A 16248-nucleotide genomic window follows, 5' to 3' on the forward strand; every position below is an offset into this window, starting at 1 on the left:
AAGCATTTCACAGCAACTCTTGAAATTGGGAAGAAAAATGTATCAAAATCAACGATGAATACTTGAGTCACCTACGATTTGCAGACATTCATTATTTTTGTCACAATTGCAGAAGACCTCAGCAACAAATCAGAGAACTCACAGGAGCAAGTAAGAATGTGGGCCTCTAAATGAATCTCAGCAAGACCAAAGTGATGTTTAACAAATGTCTGAACCCTACAAAACTCCAAATAAATGGAGTAGAACTAGAAGAGGTCGAAAACAATGTCTACCTTGGCCAGCAAGTTTCAATAGATACAAACCTTTGGAATTAAATCAATAGGAGAATAAAGATGGGATGGAGTGCAATCTTTCAAGGGAACCTTACACTGTGCCTCAAAAGGAAAGTGTTTAAACAGAGAATTTTGCCTGCGTTCAAGTATAGATGTGAAACGTCGACCCTAAATGTAATGCTAATTCAGAAGCTTCAGACAACTCAAAGAAGTGTAGCCAGGTCCTCTCGGCACAGCGGACCCCCCCCTTCCTTCTGCCACTCACTGCAGCGGAGCATCGGGTTGCGTGCAGGCCGGTTGCTGGGGACGCGCGCGGCCCGTTGCTAGGGCTGCGGTCGCGTTGCTGAGGTCCCGGCGGCTGGCGGTGCAGGGTGCCGCCATTGTAAGGTGTGTTGCGCATGCGCAGGGGCTAGGAGCGCTGGGAGGCCCACAAACAGGTCGCACATGCGCAGTGAGAGCAGTCAGCCCCCAGGGTGCACAGGGGCAGAGCCACATGACCCCAGGGAGCCACAGTATCTCCCTGCTCAGGGATAGATACATTTCGCGGGCTTGGAGCACGCATTCCTGTTGGTGACCGGAGCAGCTAAGGGAAGGAGGTAGGGTGCAGGAGTCAGTGACTCCCTGCACTAGGCCAGCATCCTCCTAGGCCCCAGATAGCCCTGAGTCACCAGTAGCTGAGTGCTATAGGGACAGGCCCTAGGTTAGGGACCCTGCCCCATTAGCCGTTTGCTAGTTAGGGACACAGCGGATGCTGCGTTTCCTGCTGAGAGACTTGGGCTCAAGTCTCCGCCATTAAAGAGAGCTGGACTATCTTCAGGGTGGGATCGCCCCTGACGGATCACCACGTGGGTGGATCCTGGATGTCGTGTAGGAGCTCATCGGATCCTTTATGAAGCCAGTTGCAGGCCCGGGCACCGGAGTGCCCGGCAGGTAATCTACAAGTGCACCAATGAGTCTTATCACATTTCACCAGGGACACAGTGGCTGCGCAGTCACACATATACATCTCGCTTGAGGGTGGGGTTACTGGACACTGGGTGGGATCATCCGGTGGAGGTGGAGGTGCTTGGTCTGATGCTTGTTACCTGCGTGGTACAGGAGAGATGAGTTTCCCGCGATGGTGTGGGGGGTACAGGGCAGACTCTTAGGGATCCCTCTGGTTCTTTCCATCTCGGTGTCAGCGCCTCCAAACATAGGGGGCTCCAACAAGGCTGAAGGGGGTCCCCGCTATGACAGTCCTTACTCTCAGTTACCTCCCTCCATACAGACTGCAGCGAAGCCAGAAGTACAAATGATGATGTTCTTTATTACAGCAGCCACTGCTGGTGATATATTACAGCGTATGCTCAAGTTGCATGGAGGTGCCTTGCTGGATTAGGTTATGTGTTCAGCCCATGAGGGGCTGAGTACATGTCTCACTCCTGGCCGAGAGGAGACATTTCCAACACATCCTACCCCATGCAAGGGCAGGCTGGAACCAACTGAAATTCTCAACCCTAAAGGGGCTGAACTTCAAACTATAATTTAGGCACTTCCTTCCTGCAGCTCAAAGAGGGAGGGCCCAGTATCTGTACCACCATTGGCTATTATCACAGATCCCTGTGTCAACTCAACTCCTGTCACTCAGGAATTCAGCATGAGATGGGGGGAACCCCATAGGATCACTGTCTACATCTTACTGTCATACATATATCATGTCATACATACATCATGATATATATATATATATATATATATATATATATATATATCCTATATTAAGTAGGATAGCAATATATATATATATATATTAAGTACACAATAGGTTAACATGTTTTTAAGTTGTTTTCTCATGAAGGATTTTAGGGCAGATTGAAACTTCAAGGGGCAGCTTGAAACAGGAAATTTTTAGTGATAAGATTCCTTTCCTGGATTCCCATACATTGTCTATAAACTATCATTTATATTCTGACAGGTGTGATCCTGTTCGTTGCTGTGTCTAGCTATGTCTGTTATTTTAAACAGTTCCTAGGATTTTTGTCTGTGTTTTACATTTTCTGATATATGTTTCTTTTTCTAGCTCTGATATATATTTTTCTTAATTCTTTAACTTCTTGAGAAATCAGTGTGTTTTAGCTTTGTGAGAAACAAGTATGTAATTGAGTTAGCTAAGATAAATGATTTATAGCTCTTTGTCCTGAGCGTATAAGAAGGGAGCAATGTTAAGCATACGTTACTACCTTCTACTGTCTAAAGATGCTTATTACATCGAATAGAAGTATCTAATGATCTACCTTCAGATACGTTAAACTGAGCTGACGTATATAGTATGCTGTATCCCTGCTGAAAGCTGATTTAAGAATAAAGAAGTGGGAGTGGGTGAGCTTCAAACTAAGGAAGGATGAGCCACCCTCCAAATCAGCCAGGACCAGCTGAACAAGAATTGCAAAACATACAGGACCCCATAAGCTCATATTGAACCCCCAAAATAACCACAACATATATATATGCGTATAAGTGTCAAAGAGGAGTGCTACTGAGCATTGCAATATATATTTAAAACCAGAGAGAGAACATGAAACACAGACAGAGCTCAGTGCTACATCCAAAGACACTAATACAGGTACAGTACCTAAATATATATATATATAGATGTCTTTTGAATAAAATGATCTTTTTAAAAAATATTTTAAATGGTTAAAGCTCACTCCATTGCACCTTTCACACCCATGGGAACTTGCATCCAGTTTGATTGCGACAAATCTAATACAGAGTGCTTTTCCTGGTATTATACAGGTTAATAAGAGCTTCAATCAGACTTAGAACTATGCAACTAATTTTGACAGATGTATTATAAATCATTCTTCCTGGTAATGTACAGGTTATTAAGAATCTATTTTAGTGTTAGGACCCTTGAGACGTGGTCTGCCTTGGAGGGGCTCAAGGGCTTACAACACTTTGGCCAAAGAGTTAAACTAAAAGACCATTTTATTCAAAAGACATCTATATATATGTAGTGTGACAGAGTCACTGACTCAGTAGGCTGTGACAGTGAATGGAGAGATGCTGCAGCCAGATCATAGAGTGTTAATCTCCTCAGACAGAGAAAGCACAGCTGAAGACTGATTAAACAGGGGCTGAACTCATGAGTGAAACAAGTGCTTTAAAAAACAGGAAGTTGCTCACACAAGGTGAGCTTGTTTTTCCACAGGAAGGTGGAGAGAACTCTCCCGGCTTGGAAGCCGTAGCAGCTGCTGCTGCTCTGGTCCCCAGTCCTGCGAGGAGCTTTGCTGCTGGGACCAGCTGGGACCCCAACCCAGGATAAAGATAAACATTGCTGCGAGACTGGACACAGCCTGCTCCCCGGAACCGTGTTCCTGTTTGCTGTTTGGAGCTGCAGCAGATAAGACTTTATTATTACACGTATTGGTTATACTTTGTGTTGCATATGTTTTGGGCATGACCAGATTAGCTGGCTGTCTTGTTAGTAAGGGCTCAAGAAGTGAGTTAGTTTCCCTAAAGGGAACAGGCTTTAATTTTCAAGAAAGTAGTTTCTTAAAGGGACAGTGCACCCGTACTTTATTTTGGTTGTGGCTAATAAACCACTATAGTTGAACGTTTCCCACCGTGTCTAGCGTCTTACTGACCCCGCCGCGAGGCCGTCCTGCCACAGTAGCCATGTGTAAAATTGGTGTACATATCTCTTTCTCATGCTTGCAGTAAACCTGGTAAGTATGCAGGATTGCCAGCAACAATCATGGAGGTTTGCCCTCAAACCCTGATGAGGTGTCATATGTCCCAAAGGAAGTGACAACATGCTGTATGTCAACGATTAGTGACACAGAGGGTGTCTGTTTTCTGGAGGTGATATAAGACACAGCACTGCCTAAAGTTAGAGTTCTGTCAGTTGGTGTTCTGACTCTGTTCAGGAGAGTCATGTGGAGGTCTGCAACAGTGTTGCAGTGTCTGATGCAATAGTTGTGAGGTTGTGCAGCTCAACAGAGACAAGCTGGTGAATCTCCCTGAGGGGAGAGGTGGAAAGCAACTCCATTAGGAGAAGGAGGAACCTTCCAGATGGAGTGCAGCAGAGAGATGAGCGGCTAAGCTGCTAGCTGTGAGGGGCAGCTTGCCCATACCACCAAACAATAAAGATGCCCTGTTCAAAGACAACCCCACTGTGTGAGTGTGAAGTTACGCAGAGATCCTGATGAGGTGGAGGCACTGCACTGGATATAGGTAGGACTCAAGCACACTACCTCAGCTGCCTGTCTGGGTTGACATTCCCCACACAACATCATGCGGGAGACTCCGGAGTCCAGTTGCCAACAGGTGCACCACAAGACACGACCATGTAATGGGGACTGGTTAGACCACAGGGGCCAATGTGAGATTGGGTGGGTCAGGCCAGGCCAGAAAATCCGTTACATATATATATATATATATTTAGGCACTGTACTGTGTAATAGTGTCTTTGGATGTAGCACTGAGCTCTGTCTGTGTTTCATGTTCTGTCTCTGGTTTTAAATTAAGAATAAAGAATGCTGATTTTGCACTGGAAACTGATTCCAGAGTATTATATCGGCTTATCTAACATTAATGATGGAGAATGCATGCTCGTACTAACAGCTAAAGGGAAGAAGGTTCGAGTTATCGTGTCTCCCGAAAGGAGAGGGGTTTTCCATAAACCTTATCCCAGGCTGACAACTTTGTCTATGCCGTTCCGGGAATTGAAAGACTTCAGGGATATTGGTTCCAGTTCAGGAGACAATTCGGTAAACCATGAGGATAAAGAAAGGACGTCCATGATTGTGAGAAGTACTAAGACCAGAGAACAGAGACGTGATCAACACCCTAGGTCACCTGGTTACTTCATTTGACGGGCCCAGAGAAAGATATGGTGTCTCTGAAGCAAGGATACAGGGGGGAAAAGCGGTGATATAGAGGAATGCGCACCTCTACTTCTGACCCTTTGTAACAGTATGTTATTCCTTACTTACATATTGAACGAAGGTAGTCACGATAATCAAATTTGAAGGTTTTTTTTAGTCCATATATTGGTTATCGTTTTAAAAATGGACTGGCGTAATTGAAACGCCTCCACATATTCATTGGAAACCAATATCTCGGGGGGGGGGGGTAATCCTTTGAATATTTGGGATGATTTTATTTGGTTTGGCCTAGATGGAATTGAAGAAGTACTGTAGGAGAGGAAGTTTGACACGTTTAAAGACAAAAGAAAGTCTGAGCTTCTGAACAAAATGGTTTTGATACATGAGGAAGAAATAATAGTTACATGTGAAATTGACTTAAATTTTAAGCAATGTGCAGTGTTAGGGTTGAAAAATCAGTATTGCAAAATTCCTAGAACTGTATCAGGAAAATATTTTAAATTGTATGCTTTGTGGAAAGAGAAGCAAGAGAAGAAATTAGCAGAGATATAAAGGAATTGCAAGAAAATCATGGGTAGGATTGATACTACCTAAAAATCAATTCAGCTCTCTCCCTCTTGATATTGTCTGCCACTCACTGCAGCAGCCCCCACCTTTTCTTCACTTAACCTTACACAGTGCAGTTCAGACATTAAATTAACCCAGGAAAAAGTTATCTAGGATTCTAAAGTTGTTTTCAATTAGTTGTAAAGAAATTATTGCATATTATGAAAGTATTCAGATTAGTTATAATTATAAGAATGAAAAAGGAAATTCTTATTAAATTAGTTTTTTTTATGCAGGAAAAAGAATCAAATTGATGTTTTGTTTTGTTTTTCTCACCAAGAATGTAGAGAAATACTATTGTTTAGTATAGATTTTGGTATCAATGACAATGTATAATTTTTTTTAGGATCATACAGTATGTAATTATTTGGCTACAAAATCAGAAGTGTATAATTTCTGGTTGTCTAAATAATTCTGTGATCCAAGCTAAGAAAGAAAATGTTTTTTTATTTGTTTGTTGGTTTTTGAGGGTGGTGGCAGGGATACAGAGAGATCCAGACAGCCCATCCTGAGGGTGGACTTCTGGAGGGAAAGGAGAAGGAGGAACAGACCTTGTACATGCTGCTGTGTGCTGCTACTGATCTGCTGTGTGAGAATAAAGACATTGCTGCTTTTATATCAAGACTGTGTGAGACTGAAATCTCTCGCACTGAGACCAGGGCTTCTCTGGGAGCATTTCACCTTATCCCTTAAGGCTCGCCAGAGATGGAGGCGCTGCACCACCGTTGCTAGAGAAGATGGAGGCATATGCCCCAGAAGCCTGTCCCTGTTATCCCCTATACCACCGCGGGAGACTCAGGCCCTCCTGTTCCTCACAGGTACGCACCACCCACATACATGTAACCAGCCCTCACTACACCCTAGGGGTCCAGTCTGCGACCGGGGGGGGGGGGGAGAGGACACATGGGTTACACATATATAGCCGATGCTTGCTATATATATATATATATATATATATATATATATATATATATATATATATATATATATATATATATATAAAGTAGGATTGCAATATATATTTTCAGCACACAATAGGTTACCATGTTTTTAAGTTGTTTTTCACATGAAGGATTTTAGGGCAGCTTGAAACAGGACATTTTCGGTGATAAGATTCCTTTCCTGGATTCCCATACATTGTCTATAAGCTATCATTTATATTCTGACAGGTGTGACCCTGTTCCTAGCTCTGTCTAGCTATGTCTGTTATTTTAAACAGTTCCTATGATTCTTGTCTGTGTTTTGTATTTTCTGATATATGTCTCTCTTTCTAGCTCTGATATATATTTTTCTTAGTTCTTTATCTTCCTGAGAAATCAGTGTGTTTTAGCTTCGTGAGAAACAAGTATGTCATTGAGTTAGCTAAGATAAATGATTTATACTGTAGCTCTTTGTCCTGAGCGTATAAGAAGGGAGCAATGTTAAGCATACGTTACTACTTTCTACTTTCTAAAGATGAATGTTACATTGAATAGAAGCATCTAACAGGCTACCTTCAGATAGGTTAAACTGAGCTGACGTATATAGCATGCTGTATCCCTGCTGAAAGCTGATTCAGGAATAAAGAATGCTGATTTTGAACTGGATACTGATTCCAGAGTATTATATCGCAAAGAGGCTTATCTAACAATACACACATGACATTGTTCCCCATATAACAGAATATAATCCAATTGTTTCCAAAGGTGCAATATATCTCAATACACTATGTATGTACATGCGCCTGTGGCAAGCTACACTGACAATGTGTTTTTGGGAGTGCTCTTCTGTACTCTATATTACATATTTGTGGGTACATTTCCTGGTAGTCTTGACATCCGTTTTTATACATTCCTGTAAAGATATGCCCACTCTTACAATAGTGCTTTCAGAGAGCCTGCCTTATTTACCCATGAAGCTATTATGTACATGTACTGTACTTGGAACCCAATGTAATTAAACCTAAGAACTTAACCATGACCGAGGCATTTTAGATTGCCAGTATATTTCACATTGAAAGCAATATGAAATGTGCCTGGCAGAGAAAGGGTTAAGAATGCTCTGGCATGGATCATGCCTGACTATGAATCTCCCGCAGCAATGAGAAAGCTACCTGTAAAACATAAGGTCACAATGCAATGTTTTAGTCTAGGCATGGCTAGCATAATAATCACAGCTGAGCGTTTCTCTCTCGCTGTTCTGCACCTCGATAGAAAAGCATTCATGAGACCAATGAAGGACACGGTGTGATGTAATGATGGTAACAGAAGGCACCAGTGATTCATCAAGCCTGCCTGAATCTATCTGGATTAAGATTGCCAATGAAGGCACACAATGATGGTGTTGAATATATGATGACCTCCTGCGGGGTCCACATCAATCAGACTGTGGATTCATACAGTATGTTCCCTTGCGCCAAATACATGTGCGTGAAAGAGAAGAGGAAAAATATCCCATTTTATTGAAAACATGAGCATGATTGCTATTGCCATACCACATGTTGGCCAGTAGATGTCACTGTGCATGCTTTTCAAAAATAATTTTTTCATGCTATGCCCGGGATTTCTCCTCTCCTCCCTCTGACACGGCCATGAAACTAGTGTGAGCCTATGACTTGTTATGAACAGCTCACTCGTAACGTCGTCGCTGTGTCTGAAACAGGTGAATTCCAGTGCTGGCTCCTTGTGGCCTGGACTACAGTACATCACATTATCATGGCCAACAACACTCACATTGTAACTCCATGGGGCAAGGACATGTATCTCAAAAATGTTATGTACAGCACGGTGTATACTGCAGCATTACATAATGAATGTGCATTTTATTATTATATAATACCGTACAGTTAAGCACTGATACATCTTCAGTATAAGTTTGGAGAAGGGATAGAAATGCCGTGATGATGATCAGCTTTGCAGTTAACCTCTTGCACTCTTGCCCCCTCAGAGCACAGACTAATTATGGCACTGGTGCCTGAGGTGGGAGTATCTGTTTCAGGGGCCCCAAAAAGTTATGACCAAAACATTTCACTCCATCATTTCAGGTGCATGCAATTTCCCAGCACCGCTGTGATACTGGCTCTACAGGGCTGCTCTCCATGTTCCCTAGAGGAACCTGGGGCAATGCTGAGGTCGAGGCAGAAGTGCTATCATCATCAGTGTATGCCCTGTGCCATGCACACACTGTCTGCCCAGCGTGCTGCTCCTTTTTAGGACTGTCACAGGATTCTAAGAGCAAAGCATGGCTATCTTAGAGGAAAAGCAAAAAAGAAAGTAGGAGACTAAAATATAGAGCTAAGAGGACAGGCTGTGAGGATGCGACGAGGGACAGAACAGATTATGAGACAGAAAAAGATGACAGACACACAGAGAGATGAAAATGGATAAAGGCAGCACTTCCTTTATACTTAAAAATTGGCAATTACAATACATGCTCTGATGCTATGGATGAACTTCTCGTGGAAGACTCCCAAGTACAGTAGTCAAAATGGAAAAGAGCAGCAGGCACTTGTGTGCCCTCTGCTCTTTCCAATTTAGAAACAGAGAAGAGACAGGTAGAGTAATAATGACAGAAGTGCTCAGAAAGAATTCCATAGAAGAGCCAGATAAGTGGAAGAATAAAGAGTACAGATACATAGAAGGTAAATGCAAATAATATTGGGGTCATAGCAAAACATAAACAAATGATATATGCATATTGTATATCATGCAATGAGGGTAATCTGTGTGTCTAGCAATGTCATAAAACCTGCTCCTGTATGTATGTATATTTGGCAAGTAAAAGGGATTCTGACTATGTATGAAAGAAATACTGTATGCAGCAAACAAATTGTGGGTCTCTTATTCTTGTTGCTCAGCTGTATTTCAAAGTATTCTTGGTATAATCTGTTGATAAGCTATTCAAATGTGCAAACACAATATAGGAAGGATATACCGATGGAGGACAAAGTACATAAAGTGGAAAATGCGAAGGAAAGATTAGAGCAGGAGTGGCCAACCCCCGTCCTCAAGGGCCACCAACAGGTCAGGTTGGTCAGGTTGTAACGGTATCCTTGCTTCAGCACAGGTGGCTCAATCAATGACTGAGCCACTGATTGAGCCACCTGTGCTGAAGCAGGGATATCCTTAAAACCTGATCTGTTGTGGTGACTGGGGTTGGCCACCCCTGGTTTAGAGCATCCCCTCTGTCAATTCACATGTCTACAAACATCCTACATGGTAGTCGAAAATAGCCTTATTTACTGCAACTGACATACATTATTAATTAGGGTGTACGCATGAATCAGTTGTTTGAATCCGTTGTAAAGTTGTCCTGGTATATATTATAAGTATTAAGGGGCAGATTCATCAAGCTCCGGTGTGGGATATTGCACTCATTCACGTCTATGGCATGAGAGCTGGATTATTTATTATTTATTTATAAAAATGTTTTACCAGGAAGTAATACATTGAGTGTTGCCTCTCGTTTTCAGGTATGTCCTGGGCACAGAGTTAAGACAAATAATACATAGTTACATAAGTGAACAGGGTATACATTATATACAATACATTGCATGCACAGTTACAGAAGATGTATATTATAGGTGTATGTAACAGTTACAGACCAGATTAAAATGTGAGACAGCCTTAGTTTTGAAAGAACTTAAACTGGTGGTGGATGTGAGAGTCTCTGGTAGGTTGTTCCAGTTTTGGGGTGCACGGTAAGAGAAGGAGGAGCGGCCGGATACTTTGTTGAGCCTTGGGACCATGAACAGTCTTTTGGAGTCAGATCTCAGATGATAAGTCCTGCATGTGGTAGGGGTGAGGAGCTTGTTCAGGTAGCTGGGTAGCTTGCCCAGAAAGTATTTGAAGGCAAGACAGGAAAGGTGAACTTTGCGCCTAGACTCAAGTAATGACCAATCTAGTTCTTTGAACATTTCGCAGTGATGTGTGTTGTAGTTGCATTGGAGAACGGAACGACAAATTGAATTGTCAAGTTTGCCAAGGTGGGTTTGGGGTGCCGAGCCATATACTATGTCTCCATAATCAATAATTGGCATTAGCATCTGCTGTGCGATACGCTTTCTGACCAGGAGACTTAGGGAGGATTTGTTCCTGTAAAGTACCCCTAGTTTGGCATAGGTCTTGGTTGTCAGGGTATCAATGAATCCTGGTGTTAGTTTACTAATTGCGAAAAAGGTCGCTGTAGTTAGCAGCTGAACTGATGGCTGGGACAATGTGTGCACCGCGTGAACCTTTCGTGTGCAATGATTTTTTATTTTATCCCAATCCTGAATAAAATGCAAACAAGAATGTCACATCTAATATAAGAACAGAAACACATAAAGAGGTGTCAGACATGTCTCCCACGCAGTTACTTTAATATCACTTAAAATGCATTCTAAACATATCACACGAGTGCTTTTTGTTTCAGGTTACCTTAAATGCTCCCGACACTTTTAAATATTTATTGTTTTCATTTTTGCTTTTCTTCCAAAGTTTCATTTAAAGCTATCCCCCCACTAAGCTCTGCCAGCAATGTTTAATCCAAAAATGACTGCCTGGAATTGCCCACCCCTCCAATGCAATGTTTCTGTGAAGGCACATACAGTGTGCATAATACTGTGCCTCCAATGAAAGCGTTACAGTCCCATTCTATCATTACACATTGATTTTGGATCATGTATTAAAGGTCAATGAGTCTAAAAATACATAACACTCTCCATCCATATCCCTCCGTCTGACACTACACACCAAACCTTTTCCAGTGCTCAAGTACACTACAGTATACTAAACACAAGGGTGAATGCCACATGTTTACATCCATTTGCAACATAACACAATCTGTGCCCCTCTGTCTTGCTTTTCGTGGGGTTATCCGTTTAACAGAAATTCACCTAATAGAAGTAGATAAATACCAATTTTATTTTCAAGCAAAGTTTCGGTCCTACTACCTAGGCCTGTATCACACTGGGAATGTGCGACTTTGCTTTTCATGGATTTTTACACTGACCTTTGCTCTGTGGTGGCTTGTGTCGCCAGGCTGACGTATTCTCCTCTTGTTTTCTTTATTGTGCACACACATACAGTATATTCTTTTTTAGTCCAATGATTTAAACCACCAGAAATGTTTTATGATTCTATAACCACAAGGTTTATGCCGACATAACATAGGCCAGCATAAAAAATCCTCGTCATGAAATTGTATTTATACAGCGGACAGTGCTGGATGGAGCCTTCCTTTCTAAATATATGTTCTACCTCTCGCACAATTATATTTACTACTGAGCACCGCCCAATGAAGGTTGCTAGATTATTGGCTCGGAAACATTTCACCATGCAGCATTTTCTTGGCTGCATATCATGTTAAGTTCCACTATCTTAATGTTACGTATGCCTGTCCCTGTTCATATCTCAACAAACAATAATAATAATAACAACCAATGAATCTAGTTAAAAGTTAAAGCAAAATCTGAGCTCCATGATCTGAATCACCATTTTACACAGCATTATCTGCAACCAGGTGCGGCCACGTACACATGGCAGTGTATGTCATCCCTTGTCAGTTCCCTGCTGTGTAAAATGGATGAATGGATGTTTTCCGTGGTGACTTCCTGGCGCTAGATTGTTGGCTTTATCTTCATTCGAGGATGCGATGGAATTAATTAACACGGTGGCACTGTGATGCTCCAATTGGGAGGGCTTGTAGTGTTTCCTTATATAGCGTCTCCTCCTCCTCACTCCCGCTTTTTGTCAGGGTTCACTCCTTGCATTCAAGCCCTCATTAAGTTCACCACATAAATATTGCTAAGATACGCCCTTTTCTCACTCACAGCGCAACTAAAATCCTAATTGACTTATCCTGTCTTGCCTTGACTACCGGAAACTTCTCCTAGTTGGCATTTTCCTCGTCCGGCTGTCCCAAGTTCAATCCATCCAAAATCCAGCTGCCGGACTCATCTACCTCACTCACTGCTCCACTTCTACTGCTCAACTATGCACATCCCTACACTGGCTTCCCATATCCTCTAGAATCAAATGTAAAACCTTAGTAATGACATACAAAGCTCTCAACAATGCTGCCCCCCTTACATTTTGCCCTTATCCCTACAAATATCCATAAACCCCATGACATCCACCTCTCCTCCTGCCTTATTACCCCCTCTCACTCCTGCCTACAAGACTTCTCCCGTGCTGCCCCCTCTCTTTGGAATACCCTACCATGCACCATCAGGCTCTCTCCCAGCTTACAGACATTCCAAAACTCTATAAAGACTAACCTATTTTAAGGAAGCCTATCGGGCATACTCCTAACATATACACAAGTATAGAGGCTACGTAAATGGCAGATGAGGTTTAATACAGATAAATGTAAGGTTATGCATTTGGGATGTAACAATAAACTGGTGACTTACACATTACATGGGGATACATTGGGGGAATCCTTGATGAAGAAGGATTTAGGAGTGCTTGTAGACAGCAGGTTTAGCAATAGTGCCCAAAGTCATACAGTAGCTGCAAAGGCAAACAAGATCTTATCTTGCATTAAACGGGCAATGGATGGAAGGGAACTAAACATAATTATGCCCCTTTACAAAGCATCAGTAAGCCCACACCATGAGTATGGAGTACAATTTTGGAAACCACTCCTTAGAAAATATATTATGGAACTAGAGAGAGTGCAGAGAAGAGCCACCACATTAATAAAGGGGATGGACAATCTAACTTATGAGGAGAGGCTAGCTAAATTAGATTTATTTACATTAGAAAAGAGGTGTCTAAGAGGGGATATGATAACTATATACAAATATATTCGGGGACAGTACAAGGAGCTTTCAAATGAATCCCAAGGGCAGTACAAATGTCTCAGGGGGCATCCCTTAAGGTTGGAGGAAAGGAGATTTCACCAGCAACAAAGGAAAGGGTTCTTTACAGTAAGGACACTTAAAATGTGGAATTCATTACCCATGGAGACTGATGGCAGATACAATCAATTTGTTCAAAAAAAGGTTGGACATCTTTTTAGAAAGGAAAGGTATTCAGGGATATACCAAATAAGTATACATGGGAAGGATGTTAATCCAGGGATTAATCCGATTGCCAATTCTTGGAGTCGGGAAGGAATTTATTTTTCCCCTTAATGGGGTTTTTTGTTTGCCTTCCTCTGGATCAATAAGTAAGTATAGATATAGGATAAAGTATCTGTTGTCTAAATTTAGCATAGGTTGAACTTGATGGACGTACATCTTTTTTCACCCTCATCTATTATGTATATACTTACAATGTAGCAGTAACAATCAGGCATGTCAGGATAAAATCCTATCTTTAGCTACAACAAATGGGCTGATCGACCGCAGCTAAAGATACAGTAGGATTTTATCCTGACATGCCCAATTGTTACTGCTACATTGTAAGTAGCCGCTATACTTGCGTATTTATTTGAATACATACATACTTCACTATATTGGCATCCTTCTCATTTATAGGTCTTTCCTCGTCTTGGAACTACCTTATGGACTTTCACCGTCTCCATGCAGGTGTTAACTATCTATTCACTTGTTTAGCATTGATTTGCGCCTTTTGTTGTTTCTTATTTCTTTTCCCCCTCTATATTATTTGGTGTTGTGTAGATCTGATACATTGTGGCAGCATTCATTGACACCACTCTAACATTGTTATTATACAGTATGCACACCTTATTTTTCTCACACATATATATATATATATATCTCATAGAAAAAGAACAAAAAGCACTCCGTAATAATAGTCCCTGGTGTGGGTGCAGATCCTATAATGAAGAATAAGCAATACGATACCGTTTGGAAACGAAATCAGCAGGCAGCACTGCAGAATTGAACAAACAAGTGTATTGAAAAAATAAGCACAAAACCAACGTTTCGGTCCACGAATCGGACCTTTGTCAAGGTGGTTCTTATTTTTTTTTCCCCCTCTATATTATTTGGTGTTGTGTACATCTGATACATTGTGGCAGCATTCATTGACACCACTCTAACATTGTATTATACAGTTTGCACACCTTATTTTTGTCACATATATATATATCTCAAATTATCAAATTCCTATACTTCACCATTATGCAAAATCAGAACCAAAGTGTGAAAGGTTTTTTAGAAGCTAAAACCAAAACACCAGACCAAGTGGGCACCCCTAAAAAGTAGGGGAGAGCTAAATGCTGCTGTGTGCTGCCCACCTAGAGTACAGAAAGAGAAAACGGAATATGCACTCACCCAATGTGAGATTTTAGATATAATGCAGAGATAGACCTTACCTGGGTCCGGTTGGTGCTGAGATCCTGTGCCCCTACCGTTAGGCATCACAAAGTCAGTATATCAGTAAAGAAAATGGATCAGCATTCAACAAATCATCAAGTACCAAAAACGTTGCACTTTGTAAGTATATGTGTCCAAACTGTTAACATCTTATGGGACTCTGCTGAGTTATAGTTTTTTTGGTTTACCCTGTGAGGGACACACATTAAATAGCAGCTACTTGGCTGCTTTCAAATTGGCTTTGGTTACATGATTCTGATCCACAAGTGCTGATCCACTTTCTTTACTGATGCTCACCCAGAGTAACCTCTTATGAGAGAAGGAGCGGCTCAGTGAGTAAAGACGAGCACTGTGTTTGAAGCAGGGGAGCCTGGTTCAATTCCCGGTGTCGGCTCCTTGTGACCTTCGGCAAGTCACCTTATCTCCCTGTGCCTCAGGCACCACAAACATAGATTGTAAGCTCCACGGGGCAGGGATCTGTGCCTGCAAAATGTCTCTGTAAAGCATTACGTGAAACTAGCAGCGCTATACAAGAACATGCTATTATTATTAGTCACACAAATAATCAAAAGATTATACACAGACCCCTGTAAATGACACGATAATTGTAATGTCAATGAAGGTATATGGCAATGAATAGCCAAATCCCAGTATAGGATGCACAGTCAAAAGAGGTCGCACTACTACTAATAAAATAACAAAACTTTAATAATCTATGCTATAAAAACCGACGAAACACAATAAAAAATGCATACAAGTGCATTAATAAAATCCCAGATGTGTAGGGTAACGGTACTTATTGAACAAAATGTGTTCCAATTAGCTGTAGTGTAATCAAAACGCTATATAGCAGGCTGCAGACTTAGAGTATATTGTGCTTTACGGGGACCCGCTCTGACTCACACACCACAGAGACTAATTACTTCTCCCTAGTGGTGTGTCTTCACTGTATGCTCTACCATCTATGCGGGTTGTTCTATGTACCCTTTATACACCGTGACTGTATTTCATCTGGTTATATCTCCATCATGAAGCACATGTAGCAGTACATACTGTGCTGAGGTGTATTTTTCATTGCTGGATGCATTTATATATACCGCGGGTCCCCTCCCTCTGCTCCCGCTGCCTGTGTTATTTACCCTACGGCAGGATTTGGTTTAGCTAGGGATACGCTGTTTGAGTTGTGGTTTTGTTTGGGATCCCCTAACAGCTGTGACCTTATTGATTTGGTCTAGGGAGGATATTAACCCATCAC

General features: G+C 41.7%; 1 protein-coding gene across 18 annotated transcripts in view; it reads right to left on the bottom strand.

The window, feature by feature from the left end:
* Nucleotides 1–16248, bottom strand: part of DTNA (dystrobrevin alpha) — a 373309-nt gene that overhangs the window by 164436 nt on the left and 192625 nt on the right. The gene's annotated exons all lie outside the window — the stretch shown is intronic.

The sequence above is a fragment of the Ascaphus truei genome, chromosome 2 (assembly GCF_040206685.1).
Source record: "Ascaphus truei isolate aAscTru1 chromosome 2, aAscTru1.hap1, whole genome shotgun sequence".
Classification (NCBI taxonomy): domain Eukaryota; kingdom Metazoa; phylum Chordata; class Amphibia; order Anura; family Ascaphidae; genus Ascaphus; species Ascaphus truei.